This window comes from Phodopus roborovskii, unplaced genomic scaffold, assembly GCF_943737965.1.
Source record: "Phodopus roborovskii unplaced genomic scaffold, PHOROB, whole genome shotgun sequence".
Classification (NCBI taxonomy): Eukaryota; Metazoa; Chordata; class Mammalia; order Rodentia; family Cricetidae; genus Phodopus; species Phodopus roborovskii.
The window spans coordinates 18,215,425-18,243,362 of NW_026125281.1; the positions used below are offsets into that span (position 1 = coordinate 18,215,425).

General features: G+C 39.9%; 1 pseudogene; it reads right to left on the minus strand.

Annotated features, from left to right (window-relative positions):
- On the minus strand, positions 1-27,333 carry LOC127230971 (proteasome subunit alpha type-7-like; annotated as a pseudogene).
- Between the last annotated feature and the right edge of the window lie 605 nt (positions 27,334-27,938).

Genomic DNA, 27,938 nt, shown 5'->3' on the forward strand with positions numbered 1-27,938 from the left:
TTAAATCTTCTTTTCAACTTTGTCTCTTTCTTTTTCAATTTCAGTGACACACTTCTCATGTTTTTCAGGATTTAGAGTCTTTAGGGGTTGGGGCTGCCACATGATAGCAAGTTCAGTGACTGAACCATATCCAGGAGGGGTTTGATCACTGGTTTTGTGGTCAGATTATCTGTCTTGATGGCATCATCAATGTCGTTTTCCTCAGGAATACATGCCCTGATGTGGCACATTAGCCTGTGGTATTGGCCTTGTAGGTACAGGATGTGTCTGAGGGCTTAGTATGATAAAGTCTAGGGATGCCATCAAAGTAAAAACTCACAATTAGGACAGAGATGTGTGTAGCGTTGCTTCTGACTGGCAGTGTAGTAGGGGGAACATGAAACTGGGTCCTCTACAGTCAGCTGCTAGCTTTGGCACTCTACTCTGTGTTGACTATTCTTACATTATCAGTGTGGCCCTCAAAGGCCATGCAGACATTATCATCCAAAGTACAGTCCTTCTGCACGGTTCTTTCACCTTTACCTTGGCCACTGATTGTTTTCCCACACCAAGGACAATAATGTCACTTCCCCAAACACCAATCATAGTGGAGTGCCTTTTCAGGGCTACAGTCAGAGCCAGCCAACTCACTCACAGTTCGTACATGACAGGGGGAGTTTGGATAAAGAAAAGGCTAGCTAAAGATGTTAAGGAAAAGATGGAGACACAAAAATCAGGAGGGCAATTCAGTCAATACTGAATGCCATAAGTTTATTTTTCACCACTCTTAAATACCTTAATGGAAAAGGCGAACATGGCATCATGTATATGGAACAAACAGACTTTTCTTCCTCAGTTCTCCAAGGATTTGGTAACCACACTTATATGCAATTTATCTGGTCTTGAGGGTCAAGAGTAACCACACTTCAGACCAAGTTTGTTGTTATTTAGGTAAGACACTCAAGGCCAACATCAAACATCCTACTGTAGCCACACCTTTGACCTTTAGGTCTTATGACTTACTTAGGACAGTTTTGAACTCTGTGGCCTTAAGTCAAGATGGATTGGAGCCATCTTTATGGACCCCAACAGTGGAGCCTTTCTCAATCACTGCGGCACATATTCTACCTGAAAGAAGTGGCCACAGGGCCAGAGGACGGTGATATTACCCATGTTCTGACTGCTGGCCATGTCCTTACTGTTTCTCTCTGGCATTATCTTCTCACTTAAGAATTAGGATTTGAGGTCTCTTGAATCCAAATATGTTTTTTCTCACACATATTTGGTTTCAAATTCTCTGCCTTTCACATATTCTTGAAACATTATTTTACCATGGCATTGGCTGTATGATTCCTGTATTTACTCCTTTACTCCATGTCATGACTTGAGTCACATTCTATTGAGAAGTCTTCTCATTTGGCTCCGGTGCCATTTGCCTGTGATTCAAGCACTCTGTAGAGTGAGACATGAAGACTATTAATACAAAGTCAGCCTGGGATAATAATAATATCTCCACCTACATATAAAATTTCCTTAGTTACTATACAAAACAAAGGGAGTAAAATTTTGTGCTTATGTTCTATACTTATCACCCTGGTGTACAGATCACTCCTGATGGGAGATGTCATTCTGTAAGTATGTTTCTCATACTGGTTAATGAATAAAGCACTGTTGGCCAATAGGAAAGCAAGATAGATGGGGCTAGGAGACAAGGAGGATTCCAGGAAGTAGTAAGGAGGAGTCAAGATGGAGAGACTGGGGAGACCCGACGCCGGCCCCACTCCCTGGTAAGATAAAAGCACATGGAAATATATAGATTAACAGAAATGGGTTAATACTTAAGACAGAGCTAGCCGATAAGAAACTAATACCTGGCCAAAGCATTATATCAAATACAGAGTCTCAATGTGTTAATTGGGGCTGGCGTGGTGGCTGTGCAAGACCAGCGGTGGGAGGAAAAAACCTTACTCCTTACACACTCCCTTGGACTCTTCTGGGAAAACAGATGAAAAAAGACCTGTCATACAATCCCTGACATTTTGTACCCAATGGACCTAAGTGAATCTAAATTTCTTGCCTTCAGAAGTCACACAGTGGAGGGAATAAAACCCAAGGCCACTAACTTCAAAATCTGTTGGAAGAGAGAAGAAAGATCTCCAAATAGGAGGTTTGGAGTGCAGTGGCTCCAGCCCCAACAGCAGCATTGTTCCATGAACATTCTCATCACATGATGCTGAGGACCTGAGACTTTTGGTGCCAATTATGAAAGTTGTGAGACCTAAACTTGAAAGATGAAACCTATCTAGGATGGAGTGTTAGGATAATGATGCTGAAACCAGACTACTTCTACCTCTAGTTATCTCATGTACCTCCTCAGATAATTTCCTCATCTGGAAAACAAAGATGAAAATAGTCTTGCAAGTGGCTGGTGTGAAGATGAACCCAGGATAATTTATCCCAAATAGTTAAAACTGTGTGAATATGCTACACCCTGGGCATGTTGTCTTTGTCCAAATCACTAGATAAAAGTGAACTAAGTACTGTCCTTGCTCTCCATCCTTCTGGTTGGTTGGCAACAGATGTACCGAAGAAACTCAGACTCAGGACCTTCCTAGTTTGGGGGAATGGCTTAGACTGTGACTATCCTGGGAGGAGTGAGTATTGTCCCAGTGGTCCCCAGGCCTTGCCAGGCCTCTACTGTACTGTCAGAGTAGAGGTAGAGGCAAGAGCTTAAAGTTAAATATTTTCAGGCTACAGAGTATTATGTGAGGGGAACCCAAGAGATCCCTCTTGTACTGTATGTTCACACACTGAAAGGTGTGTGATCCCTGTGGGATGCCCAGAATTGCCAACAAGGAAGAAGTATACTAGGGAAGGAGGGAGAAGGTATATCTGGAAATATCAGGACCTGGGAGCAGTTCTCCCTTAATAATGTACACTCTAAGGAACTATGAGAAGGAGAAAATTAATAAGGTAGAGACCTAAAGAAAAGGCAAGAAATCTGTGATGATTATCACAGAACTGCAAAGCAGGACAAAAACCAAATCTCATTACAAAGATAGATCTATATTGAGAAGAGCAGAGAGAATAAGCATGGATGAATGATGAATAATTGGCCTGAGGCATCACAGTGAATTCAGACATTCCTGAGAGGGGAACTCATTTACAAGCAAAGATAATTTTTTATAGAAGACTGTCTTCTATAATCCCAAGTAATGTAGTATTCTGGAAAAATATGGTTCAAATGAGATAGAAAAAAATAATGTTAAGTGAAATTAAAATTTCCCAGATGAAGTACCATTTGTGAGGTTGGTAGAGGATACCAAGCATAAATTAAAACAAAAAAAATTCTGATCCAGAGATCTGTCTTCATGATTATTTATTTACTCTGCTAAAAACATGTGGCTTCCTTAAACACTGAAAGGATAGCAGGTTCCATAAAGGAGCTAGTGATTCCCTTGCAGCTATGTTCAAGATCTCATACAAAAGGCCAGTTTCCATGGTTTTTCATGGCAATGAAATTATGACCAAATTTATACTCAAAAAACTATCATTCCAGTTTTGGCACTTGGGGTCAAAATGATGAGTCTGGGGAGCAACAGGCAGAATGGAACTGCACATTTGAAACCAGAAAGCTGGTGTCATTTGTACCTTTGCTTCAGGGACATGCGCCAGATACACTCATCTCCCATGCCTTGGACACTTACAGTTCCTTCCCATGTGAGGCCTTGCACTTTTTAATGACTTGTCAGGCAGACGGACACTACCACCTGCTGCTCTGCCCTTGTCCCCTATTGCAATAATCTGTTCATTTCAGAGGTCAGGCCTTCCTTTCTGTATATGTGATGCCTATTGAATGCCAGGCACATTTTACTTGCGTCATGGCTCTTTGAGGAAGAAGACAGGGAAAGGATTGAATGAGAGAGTAAAGGGCAGAGGAAGATGGGAGAGAATGGAGACTCACGGGTAGCTGGTGTGATCAATGGATTCAAACAGTCTTGGCCCCTGCTGTGTTGATCTGAAAGGAAAGTGGCATCCCATGCAGTTGACAGCCAGACTCGTTTCCCAAGAAGATACTGATCAATTTTTGCTCTGAACTCAGGCTACAAATTTAATGTTGTTTTCTGATCATTTGAGACTATGAGAAGCTACAAGTCCCTCTCCATCAATTTTTATTATCTAAGTACTCACTGTTCTGGGGATTTGCAAGATCAACTCTTCTAAGAGGCAGCAGTAAGCCACCAGGGGCAACTCTGAATGCTCTGGAGGTGATAAAATCAATCTCAGGCTAAACTATGACTTCTGGATTTTGATACTTGAAATAGATATATATTCTCAGAAAGGTTTACTTGCTAGTTAATATGCTTTTAAAAATACATATTTTCTGTTATTCAGTTATTTCCTTAGAAAATTTCAATCAGTTTCCATTATTCATTGAAGTTATGAAATGCAAGGTCACTGTAAGCATTGTATTAGTGGGTATAGAGGCATTGCTCCAAGGAAAACTAGCTTAAGGTTCTGGTAAGGTCTAGAAATTTTGTCAACTTATCACACATAAGTTTGATTACATGCACTTTTACATGAAGACAGTTCTCCTGCCTGTGCACACAATGAATAAACATTGTGAAACTGGTTTTGGAGTAAAAAGTGCATTTTGGAAAGTAGGTCAATCAACAAGCCTTGAAGCAGCAAAAAGTGAAGAGTTCTAATGTTGGAAGATGTGATTCTGAACTGATCCATGAACCTCAGTGAAGGTATATAGTAGAGTTCAGAACTGTGTCATCCTAGCTATGATTCAGAGCTCACCAAAGCTCTTAAGCATCTTCAGTTTATGGAGAATATATATTTACTATTTAAGAAATGCTTATTTTGAGCTCTTCATCTTCTCTAGCTTTCTGGAGGCTTACCAAAACACAATCCTTTTGCAAGAAGGATCCCGAGGGATAGTGGGACAGGGGATATATTGGGGTTGGGCAAGCGGAGTGTTGGGGAAGGGTCCTTTAGTGGCATGGCAACAGTCTCAGGATTGGTGCATTTTTCTGAGCTTGAGCAACCTGTCCTGTTTAACTGTAGCTGCAGCCAGGTTGCTATGGCCTATAGTCCCTCCCAGGGAGGTTGCTATGCTCTGAGGTCCACTGTTACCATAAAGTACATCCAGAGCTTGCCCACTAACTTCTGATTGGTTCCCCACCACATGCAAGGCAAGGTCAGGCAAGGTCAGGAGCAAATTATGCTTTCAGACTGATAAGGACAGAACATAAATAACATCATATAACAAAATACAGGGCAGTGAATTGTGTAATTGAATTTTGCAAGTCTTTAGTGTACAAAGAGTAAGCATTCTATATTCATATAGACAAAACATATCAAGTATGTGCATGCCAAACAGAAAATAGCTTGTGTCTGCTGAGCTTTGCAGATGACTCTTACTTTACATTTTCCCACATTTCTCAAAGCTGCCATAAGACTCTAGGTTGTTTTCATTTCCAAAAGAAAAGCCTTTTAAACAAGGCCCTGCTTTTCTTAGTTCATGGAAAACAGTTGGGAATGAAGCCTTGTTTACGATGGTGTCTGAAGGCAGAGTGGAAAGGTTTCCATGCTGAAGGTTAGATCCCCCTAACAACTTGCTAACCAGCACAGGAGGGAGGAGAGATAAGTTTTCAGCCATCTTGCCATTGCAGCAGGGCTCAATGTGTGGTTACTCATTTTATCCTAGGCCAGTGGGAATCAGTTGCTCTTTTACTTTTAAAAGGGAGTATTTTTTCATGTCCTTCTCCTGATAGCCAAATCCTGTACTGCCATCTTTCACTAAGTTTATCTTAAGGAATAGTGGACTAACTTAAAGATTCTCCCTATGAAGTTTAGAGACTTTTCATTCTATCTTCCTTCATAGTTTAAAATTTTAAAGTGTAATTGAAAAAAAATAAAACAGAAATGTACTTGAAATGAGAAATAATAGTTCACTGTTTTATTTTATTCATTTTATTCTCATCCTTTACCTCTGTGGCAAGAAACCACATAGAACTGCTGTTTTGTACCTACGTGTGTGTGTGTGTGTGTGTGTGTGTGTGTGTGTTTTCCTTCCACAAAATGTGGAACATGTTTTTAAAAGATCATAATATTATGTCATGGATAGTCATGGCTGTACTATGTAGAATAATCATCTAGTTAATCATTTCTTTAACTTTTCCAATTGATAATTGACATAGAGGCAGTTATCATTTCTATTTTGTTTTAAACAATATACAGTTTATACATTAATGGCTATTGTGGTTATTGCAAGACTAAAACCATATACAGACAATTGTGGCATCAAAGATGTGCGCACCTCAGCTGGTGAAAATGATTCCTTCTAGGTCACCATCTTTTGTACTTCTTCCATATGAGTGGCTGTGACAATGAGATTACCAACTTCAAATTGGCTGTAGGCTGAGGTTTGGACTGAGCAGGGAATATTCAGTCCCTTTCAAGAAAGCTCCTTGAGCACAGCCAGGCCCTCTGAGAGGCACACACGTTCCAGTAAGGACTAAAGTAACCAGACAGGATTGAGTAACTTCTCATGGGGCATCCAAACTCAGTGTGTTGCTTAAAATCAGGAATGAGAACAGGGCCCTACAGGTACCTCTTGAACTCTGAGGTATTTCCATTTCCAATATGTGTCTTAGAATGCCACATGAGTATTTTACTGGTCATGGTGTCTCTTCACAGCAGTAGAAACCCTAAGACAGGATTATGTAATTTTATGTCATCATAATAAAATATATGATAGAAGTAAGTTAAAGGAGGGAGGATGCATTTTTGCTCATAATTTCGGGTCACGTTAGTGTACCATAACAGAGAAAGCATGATGACAGAAGTAGCTTAGACTATGTCAACAAAAGAATTAGTTGTTTGTTCACGTTCTGGAGGCTGCCCAGGAAGCAGAGTCCAGGCCAGAGTTGTAGATGTATGTCACTTTCAAGGTCTGTTGAGAGCACAAAGGTCCTTGTGCTCACAGGTAGCAGTAGGAAAACCAGGAACGTTAAACATGCAGTGTTGTCTTTTCAAAGGAAAATATGCATTACCTGTTTTCCACCTGAAAGTCTAGCAATCGAGGTGGCTGATAGCCTAGGTGATATTTTGACTATTTGTAAGGCCAGGTTATTGTACACTCCTACAAGCAGGACTGGAGGTGGCTAATATTCTAGGTTATCTTAGCATGTTCTGTATAGCAAGAGATTCACCTAGGGTCCTACAACCAGAACCAGAGATGGCCAGTAGCCCAGATGAGGTCGGTGCTATCTGTACGCCTGAGACCACACCAGATCCTCCCCTAGGCCCTTAAGATAACATATGCAGCCTAGCGTAGAACCCATCTTCGTGGAAAATATGACAGGTTCTTTGAGAAGAGTTTGATGTACTCATGCACTTATGCCTCCTACTCACAGGGGATCCTGTTAGGACAGGAAATTTTTTTTCCAATTGTACTGTATTTAGAAATGCCTAAATAAATGGCCTGGTATCAGACTCTACAAGTTTGAAACAATACTGGCTGCTGAGTTATGTTGAGCCAGATTTCCTTCTTGCCTCATGTGAATCATTATCCTGATAGCCCTGCCTGGTGTTTGCAGAGACCCCCCCCCCCAAGCTCCACAAGTTCTCTTCAGGCAACTTACTTCTGCTTGCTGAGGCTGTATATCAGAAATGTGCCACAACTTTGCAAAAGAAACACATGAGTGGGAGTATATTATACATTTAAAACACAAAAGGAAAGTATTTGCTGTAAGGAGTAATGGTTTTTCCTACCGCCACCAGTCTTGTCCTGCCGCTGTGCCAGCCCCAAATAACACACAGAGACTATTGAATATAATGCTGTTGGCCAGGTACTAGTTTATCAGCTAGCTCTGTCTTAATTCTTAACCCATTTCTGCTAATCTCTACATGGTCTCCTCTTATTGGACAGCTGGCTGCAGTACTGCTCTCTCCAGACTCTCCATCTTGACTCCTCCCTACTACTTCCTCTTTCCTCTTTGTCCCCTAGTCCTGCCAGTCTTGCTTTCCTATCGGCCAACAGTGCTTTATTCATTAACCAGAATGAGAAACATATACAGAATGACATCTCCCATCAATTTGCTTCTTCTCCATGATGTTGGTAAGAGGAACAGGCTGGTGCAATGCTTCTTCAAGAGACATAGGTTCTAATTACACTTTGTTTCTTGGTAAGCAGATACCTGACTTTTGTCAACAACTTAATGGAAGAAAGGTTTTTTTTTTGTTTTTTTTTTTTTCAGTCTCAAAAGATTTATTTTATAGTGGTTTAGTTCTCTGTGCCTGGACAGAAAATCATGGTTGTGGTATTATATGATGGAGCCAGACAGGGGTTGTTCAGGGATAATACACTCCAAAGACCTGCTCCTCAGGATCAACCCATTCCAGCTGGGTTTCACCTAACTTTCTCACACGCCCTTAGTAGTGCTGTCAACTAGAAAACAATCACAGCAACTTCTAAAAACATTTCAGGCCATTCTTCAGATGTCAGACTGTTATTTATTTATTCCTTTACAACTACTTTGAGTCATGTTAGTTTACTTTCACTTAAGTTCTTATCAAATAAAAGTAAACCAGAAGGCAAGAGAGATTATCTGAGAGAGTCATTGTGACTTGAAATAGTCCCATAGAAGGAGACCATTGCAATGAAGAGGGAGACAACTTATTGCTATGGTGCAGGGACTGAACAAAAGAGAGGCCTTTCACTTTTAGGAAGGAGAAAATCTGGTAAAGAATGAGGGTGGGATGATGCAACCAGAGAATTGATCTGAAGCATTCTTCCCTTACACTTTCCAATGCTCAGCAGTGGCTGTCTTCTGCCTCAGACTAAGTATGAGTCAAAGTTAAACAGCCAAGTAAAAGAAGATGACATTTACAGGAATCTGACTAGGAAGGACTGGCCTGCTAAATCAGTAGGGGTAAGAGGGCATGGAGACATTATGAAATGGAAATTTGGAGGGTCTAGGTCTGTACCATGCTATATGTAGAAGGTGGATCTTAGGGTCTCAGTGGGTCACAAAGCACAGGACACTCAGTCTGCTTTCTAGGATCACAGTGATAAAGAAAACTTCTACATTATTGTTATCTTTTATAAGGCTGAAAAGCATTTTAATGTCTAGTTTAATCTTTTAAAATGAAGAAAGAGAGATACAGAATTATTGCAGTTAAATAAGGATCAGGATAAACAAATAGGCCGAATAGATGTTTATTTAGGGAGAAATAACTTGCAACCTAGACAGATGAACACCAGGAAATTCTACCCGATGCTCTCCTGTCCGAGTCCCACCAGCAAGAGAACTTTTCCCCGGCTCTTTCTCCGACCTCCTTCCACAGGTCACTTCCGCCCATGGCTCCACCCACCAATGGGCGTGGTCAGTGCTACAGAAGGGCTATCTCACTACAATTCCCCTTTTAGTCTAAAGAAAAGATTTAGGCTTAATACAAAACTATATACAAAACAGTGAATAACAAGTGTGCTCTAAGAAAAAAGGAAAATCGAGAACAAATGACCTACACAGAATAATAATTTTTCTTTTCAAGTTGATGTGCTCTTTTGTAAAAGAAAAAAAAAATAGGGAGAAGCACATGCCAATGGCTCCTAGTCAATGAGAGTCTTCTGAATCTCAGGAGTTAGACACAGGCTGTGATGGTTTGAAAGACAATGACTCTCAAAGGGAGTGCACTATTAGCACGTGTGGCTTTTTGGAGTAGGAATGACCTTGTTGGAGTGCCCAGGCCAGTTCCAGTGGGGTTCAGTTCCCAAAGAGGAAGTATGGAGTAGGCGAAGGAAGGAGGCTGACATGGTCTGAAGGTGAATTAGGATGGCTGTTACTTTATTGGAAAAAAATGGCTAAACCTTTTATACTCTTTAATTGCACAAAGGATTGAATGGGAATGGGAGGAAGGAGGTTTGTGAGCTGGGGTGGGGTTTGTGAACAGGGGTTGAGGGAGCTGGCATTGACCTTGACAAGTTAATAGAAGCCAAGGTCATATGCTAATGAAAGTGCCAGGAATCCCTCTTGCCAGAGATAAGGAGAATGGCAGCTCCCTTTGTAGCAGTCAGGAACTTTCTTCAAGTCCCTGAGGAAATGGGGGCTTAGGTATCGATAAATCTTGATTATCAAATATACCTTGTTTATAAAACTGTAAGCTAACCCCAACTAAATGTTTTCCTTCATAAGCAGTGCCATGGTCATAGTGTCTCTTTACAGTAATAAAAACCCTAAGACAGCCCCATAGGCTCATATGTTTGAGGGACCGTCACTATTTGAGAAGAATATTTGAGAAGGCTATATACTATTAAGGAAATTATGCCTTTTAGAGTAAGTGTGGCCTTGTTGGAGGAAATGTGTCACTGGGGGTGGGCTCTGAGGTTTCAAAAAACCTGTGCCAGGCCCAGGGCTGCTCTCTCTATTTCTGTATGAGGATCAGGATATAGCTCTCAACTACTTCTCTGCCATGTCTGCCTTGCCTGATGCTATGATCCCCACATTGATGATAATGGATTAAGCTTCTGAAACTGTAAGCAAGCCTCCAACTAAATGTTTCATCCTATGAGAGTTGCTATGTTGGGAAACCCTGTCTCAGCTGGCCACCCCCAAGAAAAAAAGAGTTGCTGTGGTCATGGTGTCTCTTCATAGCAACAGAACAGTGGCTAAGACACAGGGATATGTGAAAAGATGATTTAAAACAAGGGAGATTTAAAGTATGTGGAAACTTGTACTATTTAAAATGGATGTCAGCCCTCATCCCATATCTGTGGATGTTCTGCGTGTACTTATCACTTTCCTTTGTTGTCTGCCCTCTGTATGAGAATACAATTGGGTGAGAAAAGGACTCTGGCTTCCTGTTTTCTACCAATGCAGGGCATCATGTACATGACTGTTCAGTGTTTATCGGCAAGTCAGTAAGACAGGGAAACCAGGATCCCTTTAAATGAGGAAATTTCTCCCATTCCAGTGCTGAAAGAGACACATTAAACCATCCAGCAAATATCCATGGTACAATTCAGGGTCCCAGGCTTCCTTTTCAGATCTAAGATGGAGTTGAGTAGAACTGCCAATGCCAGAGAAAGTTAGCCAGAAATGGTTACCCATGAACAATAATAGAGGAGTGACTCAAACAGGTGCAGACGGTGTCTCATCCCAGATGAGGGTAAGGTAGATAAGATAGGTAACCTTTAAAGTGATGGTAAAATGAAAAGGCAGGCACGTAAACTAGCAACCAATGCAGAGTGATGGCTCAGGGGAGTTATATTTCTCAACAATTTACATTCACACAGGGCTTTGTCTATTTCTAAGTGCTTTTCTGGCAGAGATCCTCTGAGGGCTTCGTGTTCTGTTATCACAGTGTCTGGTTTATTATAAAGGGCTCTACAGTTTGCCTTTAGCCTGGAAAACCATTTTAGCTGTTTAAATAGGGGACAGGAAGGCTATCCTTGGAGATTTCTCTTTTAATTTGCATGAAAATCCATATTTTTGGTGGATTCATATTTCAGTGAATAAGACTGAACTGAAAAAGGCAGTTATCTGTGTTTCATCTCTTCCAAGTATGGTTAGAAAAAATGTCACACATGATCTGTATGTACTATGTTATGGTGTTAGATATTCCAAGTATTTCCTGAGGATGTGAGTTCAATTCCTAGCACCACATTGTAGCTTACTATCATCCATAACTCGAGTTCTGAGAGAACTGTTATCCTTTTCTGCTTCTGTGGCCACCATGTACATGGTACATAGCTAATACATGCAGGAAAAACACCTCGCATGCACATATCAGTTAATACTGTGAAACCCAATTTGGCAGCATCCGAGGGCAGCTACCAAAACATCCCCACAGTGTTCTAAGTAGTTTGCAGTGAAGAATCTGAACCTTGTAAGAATAATTTGTTGAGAATCTCTGCTCTGGTCTCACTCCCCCATTCCAAACCCCACCTTTCTTAGAAAGCCTGAAAGTGGTGACTCTTCCTCCAGAGCTGCTCTAGACCTTACCTACAGAGTACTTAAGCTCTGATCCCCAAACCTGCCACATGATTTCTCCTTCCCCTGAGATCACCCAGGGGTGCATTGCTCGTTATAGGTGGTCTCTGCTTACTCAGGTGGCATTTATTCTTCTCAGATGTGATGGTGTTTGATGACTAGGGGACTGACAGATTTGCCAGATTAATTAGCAACTCTTCCCACAAAACCCAAGGCTACATTAGTTCATGAGGTAAGCTTCCTGTTAAAAATATAGACAGGTTTCCCATGCTCACACAGCATAACTCCAGAGGTTCAGAGTTTTACCACTGAAAGATGCATGATAAAGCATGATAGTTCTCAGGAGTCCCTAAGTTTCTGAAGACTTACTGCTCCCAGCTTTTAGGACTATGTTTAGGACAACTTTTTCATCATTACTGTGTTGTCTCTAGTCACACATGCCAGCTCCTCCCAACTCGGAACAGGTTAGCATTGAAGAGTGTGTGGAACTCTGGAGGCATCTTCAACTCCCTACTCTTCCCTCACTTGCTGAAGCTTACAGCATGGTAAATAAGAATCTGGGAAACGATAGGCTGATGGATGTTTATTTGGGGAGAAATCACTTACACCAGAAACAGATGACTGCCTCAGGTTCCCGTCCCAAGGATGCCTCCAGATCCTCTCTGTCTCTGACCAGGAAGTAAGAGAGCAAGCCGGGGTCTGGGACCCCAAACCTAGTCAGTCCCCCATGATCACACTCACACCTGTCCCCATGCCCCAGTGGGCATGGTCAGTGCAACAGGTTCTGGCAGGTGGATATCCCACTACAATTCCCCTTTTAGTCTAAAGAAAAGATTTAGGCTTGATACAAAACTATATACTAAGACAGTAAATATCAAGTATACTCTAGGAAAAGGAAAATTAAGAACATACAGACTTAAGACCTATTTCCAGTGAGGTAACAAGAGCAAATGGCAAGAATTACATATCCAGTCCTAGGGTGAAGGTATAACAGAGATTACATTAGAGTTGTCCTAAGCTGGAAAGGACATTTCTATATTTCTATCTAGGAAGAGAGAACAATAATTGTGACAGTGTAATCTTCAACCTCATCAAAGACCTGAGTAGGAAGATAACAATACTAGGGTAGGCAGGAATGTAGGGAAGCAGCTTCCAAATGGTGCAGTGAAGACAGAAACAGCAAGCTAGCCAGACAGTCACCTAAAGTTTCACAGCAACTTTGATGCAACCAGTTTTGGCTAAGGCCTAGAGTATCTGACAGACCATTACAGAAGTAGGAAGGAAGAAAGGCTGTCTTACACTGACTTGACAAGGTTCAGCAGTCTTCTATGTTTGTTTCCTGCAAGCACAGTAGGACAGCATGTCCAAAGTCAGTGGTCAAGGTGAGGGCAGTTCTTTGCCCACGAAGCCATTAGCTGAGGAGAGAATGGACTCCAGAAGGAGAGACATCAGTGCTCAACATATTCTCAGGAAATGCTTGGTGCTGTCAGGAGCAATAGTGTCTCATGTCAACAGAGCAGTAATATTTAAACATTTAAATGCCATGTTCCGCAGGTCTATGAAGTATTTGAAGATCAAACATCTATATCTGACTAATCTCATAGGTGTAAGAAACATGGGTGTTTGTAATATTCAGGAACCTAGCTATACAAATGGTTAAAACTTCCCTAAGTAATTAGCAAGGACAATGATTTTAGCAATATAACTATATACACACATACATACATACATACATACATACATACATACATATATATATATATATATATATATCAGAGGTAGAATTGAAATGTCTTGACCAGAGGTAGCACTGTATAGTGCAACATGATAAAAATATCCTAAATTGTATTGATATACAAAATGTCTTGAACATATATAAAGGTATAGATACATAGAATATGATAGAAATATTGTGCACAAAACATCGTAAACAGAAAGATCTTACACAATATGACAAAATATAATATACAAATCATTCAAGAAAGGAATACAAACTTGATTTTACATAAGTTAGAGCATAAAAGAATGTATAACAATGTAAGTTGTATGTAACCAGTAATTACTAAGATAATTCACAAGAAAATAAGTTAATCTACCCATATCCCATCTAAACCATACATTCCCAACCATACTCTAAACTTATCTAAAAGAGATACCTGAGTCTGAGAATCACCTTCCATACCCAACCCTAAGTAACTAGAACCAACCAGCAAGGGGGTGTTGTTATCTTAAGATTACTTCCTGCTGAAATGGGGATAATGACTTCATAGGATCCTGTAGGAAAAAATTAAGGCAACAAAATTTCTCGAGGGGAGTAGCTGTAACATTTGTAACTAGTCTCTGTGTGTCAGGATATGCTTTAATGAAGTTCTTATCTGAAACTCTGGAGTTGTGTTGAGCATTACAGTCCCAAACTGGTTTTAGGGTGATGTTTGTAGTTCAGATGCATCAGGTTGAATCAAGTGGAATTGATGAAGTGGGGCCCCATCTTCTTTCTGGAGAGTTTAAAGATTGCTGTGAGGAATTGTTATTGTTTTTTGTGGAAAACTTAAACATTAATATCAATATAAAATTTCAACTTTTATAGGTATACACATTTGGAAAGGCAACATTAAGCATGAAAATAAGATAATTAGGATTTCAGAGAGAAAACTGAATTTAGACAAATGATAGTCCCCAGATTTTGTTTTCTTCTGTCTTAGAGCAATTGGCTTCTTGATATAAGGCAGAAAGTGTGAGTTTAATTTTAATAACATGTTAACATGCTTGAATTTAGAGGAGGAAAGCCAAATCCAACTCCAAAGCCAGCATTGGTTTACATGAACTGTGACTAAAGGAGTAGTATGAAGTAAAGAGAAATAGATTCCTGTATAGAATTATTTCACCAGAATTAAATATTGGTACCATACATACATCAGATTCCTCTTTGTTAGATGGTTGTTTCTGGAGAGCTACCTGTAGGTACCTACATGTTCAGTGTCTTTTGGTTGTTTGAAGATAGGTGCTTTTTGTTTTCCTGTAAAGACAAGAACAAAACACCTACCTTTGAGAGGTCTCCATACAACTCATGGGAAATACTTCGGTGGATGACTTGTCATTTCTCCTCCTTAAGAGGTTTCTTTTGTTAACTCGGATCTTGATCAACTTAGATGGTATCCACAGCTTTTCTTCTCCTGTAGATACAAAGGTGAAATCCCTACCCCAACATAGCACATATCCTGGTTCCCATACTGATGTCAATACACCCTTGAAGTACACTGGCTAGTTTAGTTCAGAAGTTTTTCTTATTGTTCAGTGTCTTTCTGCAGCTGTTTTTCCTTTCTCATTAGCATTAAGAAAGTTTAATGCTAATAAAGCATTATGTAATCTGTGTTTGGGTGTTTTAGTTCCCCCTGACTGTTTATAGAGCATTTCTTTTAAAGTATGATTATATCTCTCAACTACTGTTTGTTCTGTAGGATTGTGTGGTATACCAGTTATATGCTTTATGTTATAATATTCAAACAACTGCTTCAATTTTCTGGAGACATATGCTGGAGTTTTTATTTGTTAATTTGTGTAGGTATGCCCATAATGGCCATTACCTCTAATAGGTGTGTGATAACAGAATCAGCCTTTTCAGAGCTCGGAGCAGTGGCCCATTGAAACCCTGAAAATGTATCTATAGTGTGATGTATGTATTTTAATTTTCCAAATTCTTCAAAATGAAACACATCCATTTGCCATAGTTCATTCCTATTTATACCTTTAGGGTTACTGCCTGGTGGTAAAAGAGTTTGGTTACAGAATGAGCAAGTAGGACATTTCCTTACTATTTCCTTAGTTTGTTGCCAAGTGATAGAAAAATCATTGCTCTTCACATGGTATTTTTTTTTTATGAAACTCCAAGGCCTCTAGCACACTTTCTATTAATAACTGATCAATTTCATCATTGCCTTGTGCTAGACTATACTGGCAGACCTGTATGGGATCTGATGTGTGATTGATTTTATATATATATATATATTGAGTCCTGTTCCTGATTGTTTCTTGTAATTGTGTAAACAATGAAGTTAATTCTGTAACACCAGGAATAAATTTCACAGTCTTAATGTGTAAGACAACTCTCTCTGCATACTGAGAGTCAGTAACTATATTGAGAAGTTCTATAAAATCTATAAGTACCACGAGAATAGCATAGAATTTTGCCTTTTGTATAGAGGTATAAGGGCTTTGAACTACTTTACTTATATTTCCTGATTATATCCTGCCTTACCTGATTTGTTTGCATCAGTGTAGAATGTAGGGACTCCAGAGATTGGTGTTTTCCTTACAATGCGTGGAAGGTTCCAAATAGTTTTCTTTATGAATTTGATTCTCTCACTTTTTGGGATAATTGTTGCTAATTGTTTTCAAAAAGTACTGCAAGCTCTTTGCTGCCAATATTCATTATCTTCCCATAAGGAGGAAATTTCCTCATTTGTTAAAGGTACTATAATTTCTGCTGGGTCCATTCCTATTAGTTGACAAAGTATTAATTTACCTTTTAAGATCAGGTCAGATATCTTTTCTATGTATTTTTAGTTTTTTATTCTGTTTATGTGGTAGAAATATCCATTCTAATATGATATCTTCCTTCTGCATCAAAATCCCTGAAGGATATTCTCTAGATGGTAATATAACCAGAATACAGTCTAGGTTTGGATCCACACGGTCCACATGTAGTTCTAGTATCCTCTTTTTTACCCATTCTAATTCCTTTTCAGCTTCAGCTGATAGTATTCATGGATTATTCAAGTCCTTGTCCGCTTTTAGGGCCATTTTCAAGTTTTTCAATTCATGCCCTTCTACCCCATAATGTTCTATACTTGAGAAATCTCTCCTAGTAATTTTTGAAGATCATCAAGAGTCTGGTAACGATCTCTCCTGATCTGTACTTTTTGTGATCTAATTTTCTGTAGACCTATTTTATATTCTAAATAGTTGATAGAATCTCCTCTTTGTATTTTTTTTTAGGGGCAATTTGTAATTACCAGTGAGGTGAAACTTCCTTTACTTCCTCAAACATTTTTTTCTAATATTTCTACTTTAGAGTCAGCCAACAATATATCATCCATGTAATGATAAATTATGGATTGTGGAAACTGTTTACAAATTATTTTCAAATGTTTTTGCACAAAATATTGGCACAGGGTGGGGCAGAATATTCCCTGTGGCAAAACCTTCCATTGATATCTCTTGACCATCTGAGAATTATTGTAACTACATACCATGAAGGCAAATTTTTCTTTATCTTTTTCTTATAAAGATATGGTGAAGAAGGAATATTTTAAATCAATAACTATAATAGCCATTCTTTAGGTATCAGAGAAGGCAAGGGCATTTAGGCTAGAGGCCATTGGCTAGATTACTTTATGATGGCTCTCAGGTCTCCATTTTCCAGATTTCTTTTTGATAACAAATACAGGAGAATTCCAAGAATCTATTCTTCAATATGTCCAGCATCTAGCTGTTTCTGAACCATCTTTTCTAAAGCTTCTGGCTCCTCCGAGGTCATAGGCCATTGTCCTACCCACATAGGTTCATCTGTTAGCCATTGTAAGGTCCTCCCACAGGGGATGTGAAATAGCCCAACTCTATGCCAATATTTTGTGCCAAAACCATTGCAAATAATTCATATACAGTTTCTACAATCTATAATTTACCATTATATGGATGATATTTTATTGGCTGATTGTAAGGTAGAAATATTAGGAAAAATGTTCATGGAAGTAAAGAAAGTTTTACCTTGCTGGGGAGTACAAATTGCTCCCGAAAAAAATATGGAGAGAAGATTCTATTAATTACATGGGATATAAAATATGTCTACAGAAAATTAGACCCCAAAAAGTACGGATTAGAAGAGATTGATATCAGACTCTTAATGATCTTCACAAATTGCTAGGTGAGATTTCCCATCTTCAGACCATTATTGGAGTAGAAGGCCATGATATAACACATCTGAAAAAGACCCTAAATGGGGATGAGGACTGAAAATCAGAGAATATTATCAGCTGAAGCTGGAAAGGAATTGGAATGAGTAGAAAAGAGACTACAAGAAGCTCAACTGCATTCTGGTTATATTATACTCCAGGAAATACCCTTCAGGGATTTTGATGCAGAAGGGAGATAACATATTGGAATGGATATTTCTACCACATAAACAGAATAAAAAATTAAAAATATATATAGATACGATTTCTGATTTGATTTAAAGGAAAATTAAGACTTTGTCAACTGACAGGAATGGACCCAGTAGAAATTTCAGTACCTTAGCAAATGAGGAAATTACCTCCTTATGGAAAGATAATAGATATTGGCAAAGAACATACACTAATTTTTGGGGGGGAAGGTTAGCAACCATTATTCCAAAAGTGAGAGAAAAAAATAATTTGGATCCTTCCATGCATTGTAAGGATGCTAATCTCTGGAGTTTCTACATTCTACACAGATACAAACAAATCAGGTAAGGCAGGATATAAATCAGGAAATATAAGTAAAGTAGTTCAAAGCCCTTATACCTCTATACAAAAGGCAAAATTCTATGCCATTCTCGTGGTACTTATGGATTTTATAGAACCTCTCAATATAGTTACTGACTCTCAGTATGCAGAGAGAGTTGTCTTACACATTAAGACTGTGATATAAATCAGGAGATATAAATAAAGTGGTTCAAAGCCCTTATAACTCTGTACAAAAGGCAGAATTACATGCTATTCTCATGGTACTTGCAGATTTTATAGCACCTTTCAATATAGTTACTGACTCTCAATATGTGGAGAGAACTTACGCATTGAAACTGCTGAATTTCTTCCTGATGATACAGAATTAACTTTGTTATTTATATAATTACAGGAAATTATCAGAAATAGGAATCATCTCATACACACACACACACCACACACACACACACACACACACACCACACACACACACACACACACACACACACATATATATATATATATATATACATATATATATCAGATCCCATACATGTCTGACAGGCCCTCTAGCACAAAGGTCAATTATTAATAGGAAGTATGCTGTAATAGAAAGTATGCTGGAGTCCTCAAAATTTCATTAAAAACACCATATGAATAGCAAAGGTTTAAAAAAAGATTTTTTTCATCACTTGACAACAAGTTAAGGGAATCACAAAAAAGTCCCACTTATGTCTTCTATAATCAAACTCCTTTACCAGCAGGAAGTAACCCTAAAGGTGTACATAGAAATGAAATTTGTCAAATGGATGTGTTTCAAATTTAGAATATTAAAATATGTATACCATACAATAGACCCATTTTCAGAAATTCAATAGGCAAGTGCTTTTATCTCTCAAAGGAATGATTCTGTAATTATACACCTATTAGACATAATGGCTATTATTGGTATACCTGCACTAATAAAAACTGGCCATGCTCCAGCATATGTTTCTAGTAAATTGAAACAATACTTTAAAAATATTATAGCATAAAGTATATCACAGTCATACCACACAGTCTTACAGGACAAACAGTTGTTGAGAGATCTAATCACACCTTAAAAGAAATGCTCTATAAACAGATAGAGGGAAAAAGACCCCCCAAAACAGATTGCATAATGTTTTACTAACCTTAAATTTTCTTAATGCTAACAAGAAAAGAACAACAGATTTGAAAGACATTGGACAATAGAAAAAGACTTATGAGCTAAGTCAGCTGTATACTTTAAGGATGTGTTGACCTCAGAATAGAAACCAGGAGATGTGCTACTTTGGGGAATGGGTTTTGCTTTTGTTTCTATAAGAGAAGAAAAGCTATGGATACTATCAAAGCTAATGAAGATGCCTCCAGAAGTTCCTTTTATTGTATAGGGTTGTTTTGTCTACCCTGGATTTTTTGTTTTTCTATATAAAGTTGAGTATTGTTCTTTCAAAGTCTGTGAAGAATTGTGCTGGGATTTTCTAACTTAATCGAATATATGTTTTAAAGTACACTTTATGGGTTAGTTTCATTAAATTTTACTAGTTTGTTCAATCTAGAAATTCATTTTTTTTGGATTTTCTAAATTAATGGAGTCCAGTTATTGCCTTATAATATTCTGAATTTCTGTGTTGACTGTCATAAGGTTGCTTATTTATCTCTGATTCTGTTAGTTAGTGTCCTTTCTTTCTTTTGGTTAGCTGTACCAAGAACCTGTAATCTTACCTCATTTTATTTTTTTTTCCCTACACTTCCCCCAATCTTGCCTTCATAAAGGAAGAGCTCCTTGGTTCTATGTATTGTTTTCCTTGTGTCCATTTTATTACTTTTTTGCTGTCTATTGGATTTGCTCTTGTTATTAATTCCAATTCTTGAGTTGGATCATTGTCATTTGTTTTCCTCTGGTTTTTTTTTTAAATGTTAGTACTTGCAGCTATACATTTCCTCTCAGAGCTCCCTTTAATGTTGTGCTATTTTAATTTAGTTCTGGGAATTTTAAAATTTCTTTCCAACTTCCTTTTCAATCCAGCCATCACTCATAATGTATCGATTAACCCCCATGAGTTTGTATAATTTCTAGAGATTCACTTGCTATTGATTTTGATTATTGCATTATCACCAGGTAAAGTATATTGACTTATTTCAATTTTCTGATTTTGTTAGGAATTGTTTTCTGTCCCAAGGTATGGTCTAGAATAAAAGCTTATTATACTGTGAAGTAGAAGGCAAGATGTTCCTTTTATTGTACAGGGTTGTTTTGTCTACCCTGGGTTTTTTGTTTTTCTATATAAAGTTGAGAGGTTGTGGGTAGAACACAGCAGGAGGTCCAGGAAGGAGGTGAGGATGATGTAAATACATTACATATATGAAATTAACCCCTCAAATAATGTGTAGATTCTTCTATAGATGTCAGGTTTCAACACTATGGTTAAACATTTGCTCTTCACACTTGCTGCTTGGATCCTACTGCTCCACCACATACAGTAGCCCCAGAAGCAGAAAGCATGTTTTCCCTTGACTTTCCGCCTGTGTGTCCTGGCACATGCCACACACCAATAAACATACATTATATGCACACTCACATATAAATGAAATAAAATGCGTTTGATTAAAACTTCTGATAGAGCAAAGAAGTATGTGAAGTTCTAAGGGTAAAAGCTAGGATCCTTAATGTGCCCTTTGCTCTACATTTTTTTTTTTTAATGCAGGGTAGGATTTTGTGGAGTTTGACATTTGTGGTATGGTTTTTAATTCTCGCCTCAACACATGTTCTACACTCTTTTAAAGTTAAAAATGAAATGATGGGCATGCAGCAAAAGGCTGCCTACATTTGAAGTGCTGTGGGCTACAATTTTAGATAAATGAAGTGAATGCTTTGAGATGAGACCATTTCCAGAGATGTGCTTGCATCTCTGCAATCTGCTGCAGACTCCAACAGATGCTACTGTTTTCAAAATGACATTTTTTTCTAGGAGAGACAAAACAAATATTGAAGAATTGAGCTCTTTCCTTTGTTGTAGCAAATTAAAATGTAACACAAGTTGCATTAAGTGTTAAATAAACTCTCAAAAATCTAGCCACCCCTAATCCCCAAACCCAGGTTATTGCCAAGGCTATTGGTTGATCCCCACAAACTGACGGTAATGCACTAATGCCCAAAGGTAACACCTGCGTAACTTACTGAACATGGAGAGGTTGAGCTGTTGCCTGCCACTACCAACTAGTGTTCATGGTACCAGATGGTACAATGTATACAATGACCCTAACCTAATGAATACACTTTTTAGATTGTTCTCTAGGGGTCTTCATCTGAAAGCTATTGTCAAAACATCTAACCTGAAGTTATTTTGAGAGTCTGTTTCAGCTATGAGACCCACTGAAACCTTGGCTCCTGGGACTGAATTGTTTTTCTTAATCATCAACCTGAATTACGATCTATGCACCTCCTTAAGTGAAACTAGGCCCTAGCTCTGTAACATTTCCCTGTACTTATTTTAAATCATCAAAACTCTATTTAAGCTCGCATTGTAATTATCAAACAGACAGTAAAACATAAGAAGAAATCATCTTCATAGGAACCCACAGGTAAAATTGCCCACCAAAATGGGATGTTTCCACGAGATAAACACACAGTGCGGATCTCCCAGCAACCATTCACACCATGCCAGATACCAGGGAAAGATGGCAGCGGCAAACAAGCAAAGGCAAAGCAGAAGCAAAAGGTATTCTGGGGTCTGTGGTTCCAGAGCCTTGACATCAGGGGTGGCACCTTGAACTTCAATTGCCACCTGCTGCTCCTCTGACATAGCCACTGGCAGCGACTGTTCTGCTAAAAAATGTGTAGCAATAAAATGACTCCCACATTCTGCTCTACTCATAACTCAGCTTCTGGTTTAGCCATCAGCAGGGTAGCTTCCTTCTGCAGCATATAGGAACAAGCACAGAGACCCACAACCAGAAAATGTCAGAGAGTGAGAAACCTTGGGACTGGAAACGATGTAGGACTAGGAGCTCAGTCCTAAGTGGGATGTCTCTATCTAACTTCTCCTCTCAGGGAAGAAGAGGAGGCAGGGAGATTGAGAGATTGTAAAAGCCTGTGGGGATGGAAGATACCAAGGAAACAGGCCTTCTAGTCCAAGCAGGGTTGCTGCACATATAAGCTCACAGAGACTGTGGCAGCATGCACGTGGCCTGCACAGGTTTAAATCAGATGGTGTCCCAGCACTGAGAGGGGAAATAGACACAAGCCTCCACCCCTAACCTAGAAGCTATGTCCAATTGATAGCTGCTTGCGAAGGAAAAATTCATTTCCTCCTACAGAATCTCACTGGGTAGACAAACCACACTTCAGGGCAAACTCCAGGCTCGACATAAAACGAACTCTGATATTTTTCTGTTTTCCAATCCTTTTAAATTTTAACCCAATAGAAAAGATTTCATGGCCATCGCTGATCTCAGTTCTTCAACAGACTTTCTTCTTGCTGTTTGTGTTACCCAGTCTTCATATTTCAAACACCAGCCTTGCTGATCAGATTCCCAGGTCCCTGTATCTGTTGCCCCACAATGAGTGGCCATGCTGCCTCATGGCCTCCAGGTTGCTGGGGGGGGGGGTCCCACTCTCAGGCTGAATTGTCACAGGGGAAGTGAAGGATGTTAGCTTTTTACCTAGTGAGATTCAGATAAGAATTTGCTATAGCCAGCTGCTCTGCACAATGCCAGCAGTAACCCTGGAAGATGGTGTAGCTCCTACCGTATTCCCCATCTCTTGGGATAGCTTAGACTGAACTCTTGACATCCAAATTGATATCCAGTGCCGAGGAATGGGACAAAGGAACATATTAAGTATCTCCCTGGAATCACTAACCAGGCATTGCATTTTGACTGACCCCTTCATTCCTTCAGGGTTTGAAGTCTTGACATGCGTAATGCCCTTTTCCTTGGGTTTAGGCTTCTCAATTTAGCAGCAGCAGCTCCTACTGGGCCATGCTGCTTCTGACACACTTCAGTTGGAGAAGTGCCACATGTAGGACAAGCTAGCTCTCTGAGGTCTCACTGACTCACCGAATTGAATTTTCTGTAAGAACTCCAGCTTAGAACCAACTTATTCCATGATAATTTATATTTGATTCCTCCTGACAGAGTTCTTGTGGGTGGGAACACTAATGAGCCATGTTACAGAGTCCCAACTTTTATAGAAACCATCTCCAAGGTAAGAGAACAGGAGGGGGTGATAGAAAAGAATGGGGCAGGGCAGGTAAAATATTTCTGAGGGACAGTGACATGGAGAACATGGGTTAATGAGTGTGACCGGGATGGTGTGACGATCATGTGGCTGTGGGCACCCAGAGAGCTGTCACCTGCAGGTATTGCTGAGGTCCGTGGTGCCGTTTCCCACTCAGCAGACAGCGTTCAGCCCCAGGGAATCCCCCAGGAGCTGCAGCTGCTTTGAGTACGTAGATCTACGGAGGATGAACGGTCTGAAAAGAAGGCACAGTGTGTCTTGGGCATCGTCTCAGAGCATGATAGAGCCCGGTGTGGAGGAGTGGTGGGAAGCCAGGAGTTCGAATGGAGCCTGGCAGTCAGTAGTGCCGCATGGGCTGTAGGATTCTGTTTTCTGGGGGAAGAAAGGTCTGTGTGGCAGGGGAGGAACATGGTCTGATTTGCATTTGTTAAAGACTGGTTTGTTTATGTGTGGGAGGATGGATTTGGGGTAGCGATAGAAGTGAATGGACAGTCAGGAGACGACTATAGCAGTGGTCACTTGCTGTGCTGGCTAATTTTATGTTAGCTCAACACGAGCCAGAGTTATCTGAAAGAAGGGAACCTCAAATGAGAAAATACCATCATGAAACCTGGCTATAGGGCATTTTCTTAATTAGTGATTGATGGGAGAGGGCCCAGCCCATTTGGGGTATCATTCCTGGGCTGGTGGTCTTGGGCTCTATAAGAAAGCAGGCTGAGCAAACTGTAGCGAGCAAGCCAGTAAGCAGCACCCCTCCATGACCTCTGCATCAGCTCCTGGCTCCAGGTTCCTGCCCTGTTTTGAGTTCCTTCCCTGACTTCCTTCAGTGATGGACTATGATGTAGAAGAATAAGCCAAATACATCCTTTCTTTCCAACCTTACTTTTGGTTATAGTGTTTCACCACATCAACAGAAACCCCAACTAAGGACAATCACCTTGAGGAGATGCTGGTGAGAGGACCAGAGCATCAGCAGAGAAAGGTGGAGGAAATCGAGAAAGCTGGAGATACCTCTGAACATCGGTTGGCTGGGATGGAGGAAAAATGGCATCAAACTCTGCATGTGGGCGGAGGAGATCATTCTCCTGAAGCAGGAATGTGGGGGTGAAAAGCAGGTTGGGGAGAGGGTGAAAACCAAGTGTTCTTTTTCAGCTGTGTCATGGTTAACAATGAGGATGAGACATCCCAGAGGGAGTGTCAAGTTGGCATTTGGGCATGACAGGCGGGGAGGTAGTCAGGGCTACAGACAGAATTTTTGGAGTCATCAACAAAGAGGTATTCTTTGAAATCTTTGGCCAATTTGGATGGCGAAGCCTGTGGATGTTCTCCCTCCCCCATACATGCCAGGGTTCTTAGTTTCCTAGGGTGTGCTTGCCTGCCTAACTCTGGTTGCTGTACAGCATGGATGATATGTCCTCTTGCTCTGAGTACATCTGGTACCCTGCTAGGAAAGGAGAAATGCTCAGAATCAACACCATTCTCCAGGAGATGCCGTGCTGAATTCTAGCTATAACCACCCTTCCTGTGCTTCCTAACCTCTACTCTTAATCCTATCCCAGATTTATCTGAACAGGGCTGAGTGAACTTGCTGAGATTTTGGACATTTGAGCAACCCAACTTTGGATGATATTCACATACAAGGGTCCTGCTGACATAAGTTCCTGGACTTGGGTCACATGCAGCCATTCTTCTTAGTATTCTGGTTTCAGCCAACATCATCTCACCCTGCCATCATCTCCTTATCCTGACACTGTATCCTCACCATGATCTTACTGCCTTGCCCTGATTTCATCTCCCGAATTCACCTCTTCACCCTGCCATCATCTCTTCACCCTGGCCCCGATGTCACCTTCTTACCCTGACATCACTGCCTCACCCTGGCATAATCTCTTCATCCTGCCATTGTCTCCTCACCTGACATCACCTCCTCAACTTATTCTCTCTTTCTTTGATTGCCCTGTGGCAATCTCTTTTTCTCCCACCTGCCCACTGATTGGATATATTTCTAAAGCATTTTAAGTCAAAAGATTTTTTTTTCGGTAGGATTGGGCTTTTTCACTGAAAAGTAACTCTCCCAGCATAATCCTCAGACAAGCTCTCTTAACAATTCCCTTTACCACTTAACTTTTAAAAATGGTGGTTTGAAGATTTTTTTCCTGCACTTTCTTCTGATTGTGTTTGCTTCTTTGGCCTGAACATGACATCCCTTGGGTTGATTAATCTGTCCTGGGGCTGTCCTAAGACTGATGAATACTGTATCCTATTCATTGACTTTCTCTGGCAAACCCATGCATAGTCTTAGGTTTAAAAACAGCACATTTTGTTCTGGAATGCTCATTGTAGGTTTGTGTTCCTACATTTTCTAAAAAGCGTGTTGAAAGCCTCCATGTTTTTATTATTTTTCCCATGTGAAATATTAGGCCTTTTCATTATAATCAGCCACAAGAAGTTCTAACTTTAAATGGTTTCCTCCAGAAGAGCAAAATGAAGTTCCAAGAAAGTCAGCATGTGCTTCCTGGATGATATAAATAAGTCCTGGGAGCGAACTTGAACAGAGTAGGTCCAGTCAGGGATGATCTGACTGATCTTATGAGGGATGCTAGTAACCTCCATTTACAGGAACCCCAGAGGACCAGATCTGAATTCTCACATTTCCCCACTCTTTCATTGTTTGCTTTATTTTATCTGAATTATTCCACGTAGTTTTCTGTGCTAACAGTTCTGTTTTCTGCTGCTCTTGAAGAGTGGCTGCAGTTCCCCTGATTTACAGACATTTCTGCCACTGACATGCAGCATTGTCACATTCGATGTCAATAATGTCCCGTAGTGCTCATTGGAGAACATTTTTTCTTATGTAATCAGCTTTTATAATCTAAATGTGCTGCTTTAACCTTAAGTTATGTATTCTTCCGTGTTCCTGACCCAGAGCAATTTATGTGTGCATGTGAACATTCCAGTAAATTAAAAAGCAACCTTAAGCAAAACAAATATCCCATAAATGTTGGAAACAGCATGTGGGTATAGATTGATAACATCTGTGTGGAGTTTTGGATGCTATTCTAGATCAGTAGATGTTGTTCCTTGTAAAACTCAGATTTCTGTAAAAAAAAAAAAAAAATTGTTGGTCTGTTCCCAAGCCACATTTTCTGTGCTGTTCAATGACTATTGAGCAAAGTTCTTTGAAACAGACAATCACAGACATTGATGTGCATTTTTAAATTTAGAAAGGCTGTATCAGGGAATGGCCATACCTCAAGCCAACGGTCATCTGTGCATGTCTATGTTTCATCATGGAATGGCCATACCACAAGCCAATGGCCATCTGTGCATGTCTATGATTCTTTTTAAGTGTTTCCTCCCTGAAGCCCGTCAAGACTTGTGTGCCTGCTTTGCTTACAATTGTGACCTTTAAGATACAGCACATATGCTCCATGGCTACACACTGTCAATATCCATAGAACACATGAAGATAGTGGTTTCTCTTACTCTCATGTTGCTTCTCCTCCATGCTGCTGTGGGTCAGGATGGTAGCTGGCACCCTTTCATGTAGGTGAGAGGACTTCTGGCCATCCATACACTCTGGGCTGCCCTCAGTTCCTGTCTCTTCCATGTACAATGCTGTCATGTCAGTGTAGAGTACAATGGGATACTGAATGCAGACTGGTCAGCCTAAACAAATATTTGGAGGATTTTCCCCCCAGATACAAATGTAAAAGTCCTTCATATTTTCTCTTTAGTAAAAATCTGCCCCAGAGCACGATGGACCAAATTTGAGAAGTCCCTACATTGTTTGTCTTTGATTGACACTAAACCAAAATGGACCTAGATCCAGGGGTTTCTGTTACCCATTTCAGAGTTTTTCAGGTTTCTCTGGAAAGAAATGCTTGGCAAAAACATCATGTGCTAAACATTTTTCCCCAAGTGATCCCTAGCCTTGCCAGTTTTCTTGAAAAGAACACACAAGAGTTTTCTGGCCTATACCAATCTTGGGCATATACCCAAAGGATGCTCAATCATACCACTAGGACACTTGCCAACTGTCTTCATAGCAGATTTTCTTCGTAACAGCCAGAACCTGGAAACAACCTAGATGTCCCTCAGCTGAAGCATGGGTAAAGGAGAAGTGGTGCATTCACACAATTGAGTGTTACTTAGCTGTTGGAAACAATGACATCATGAAATTTTCAGGCAGATGGATGGAACTCGAAAAAAAAATCATCCTGAGTAAGG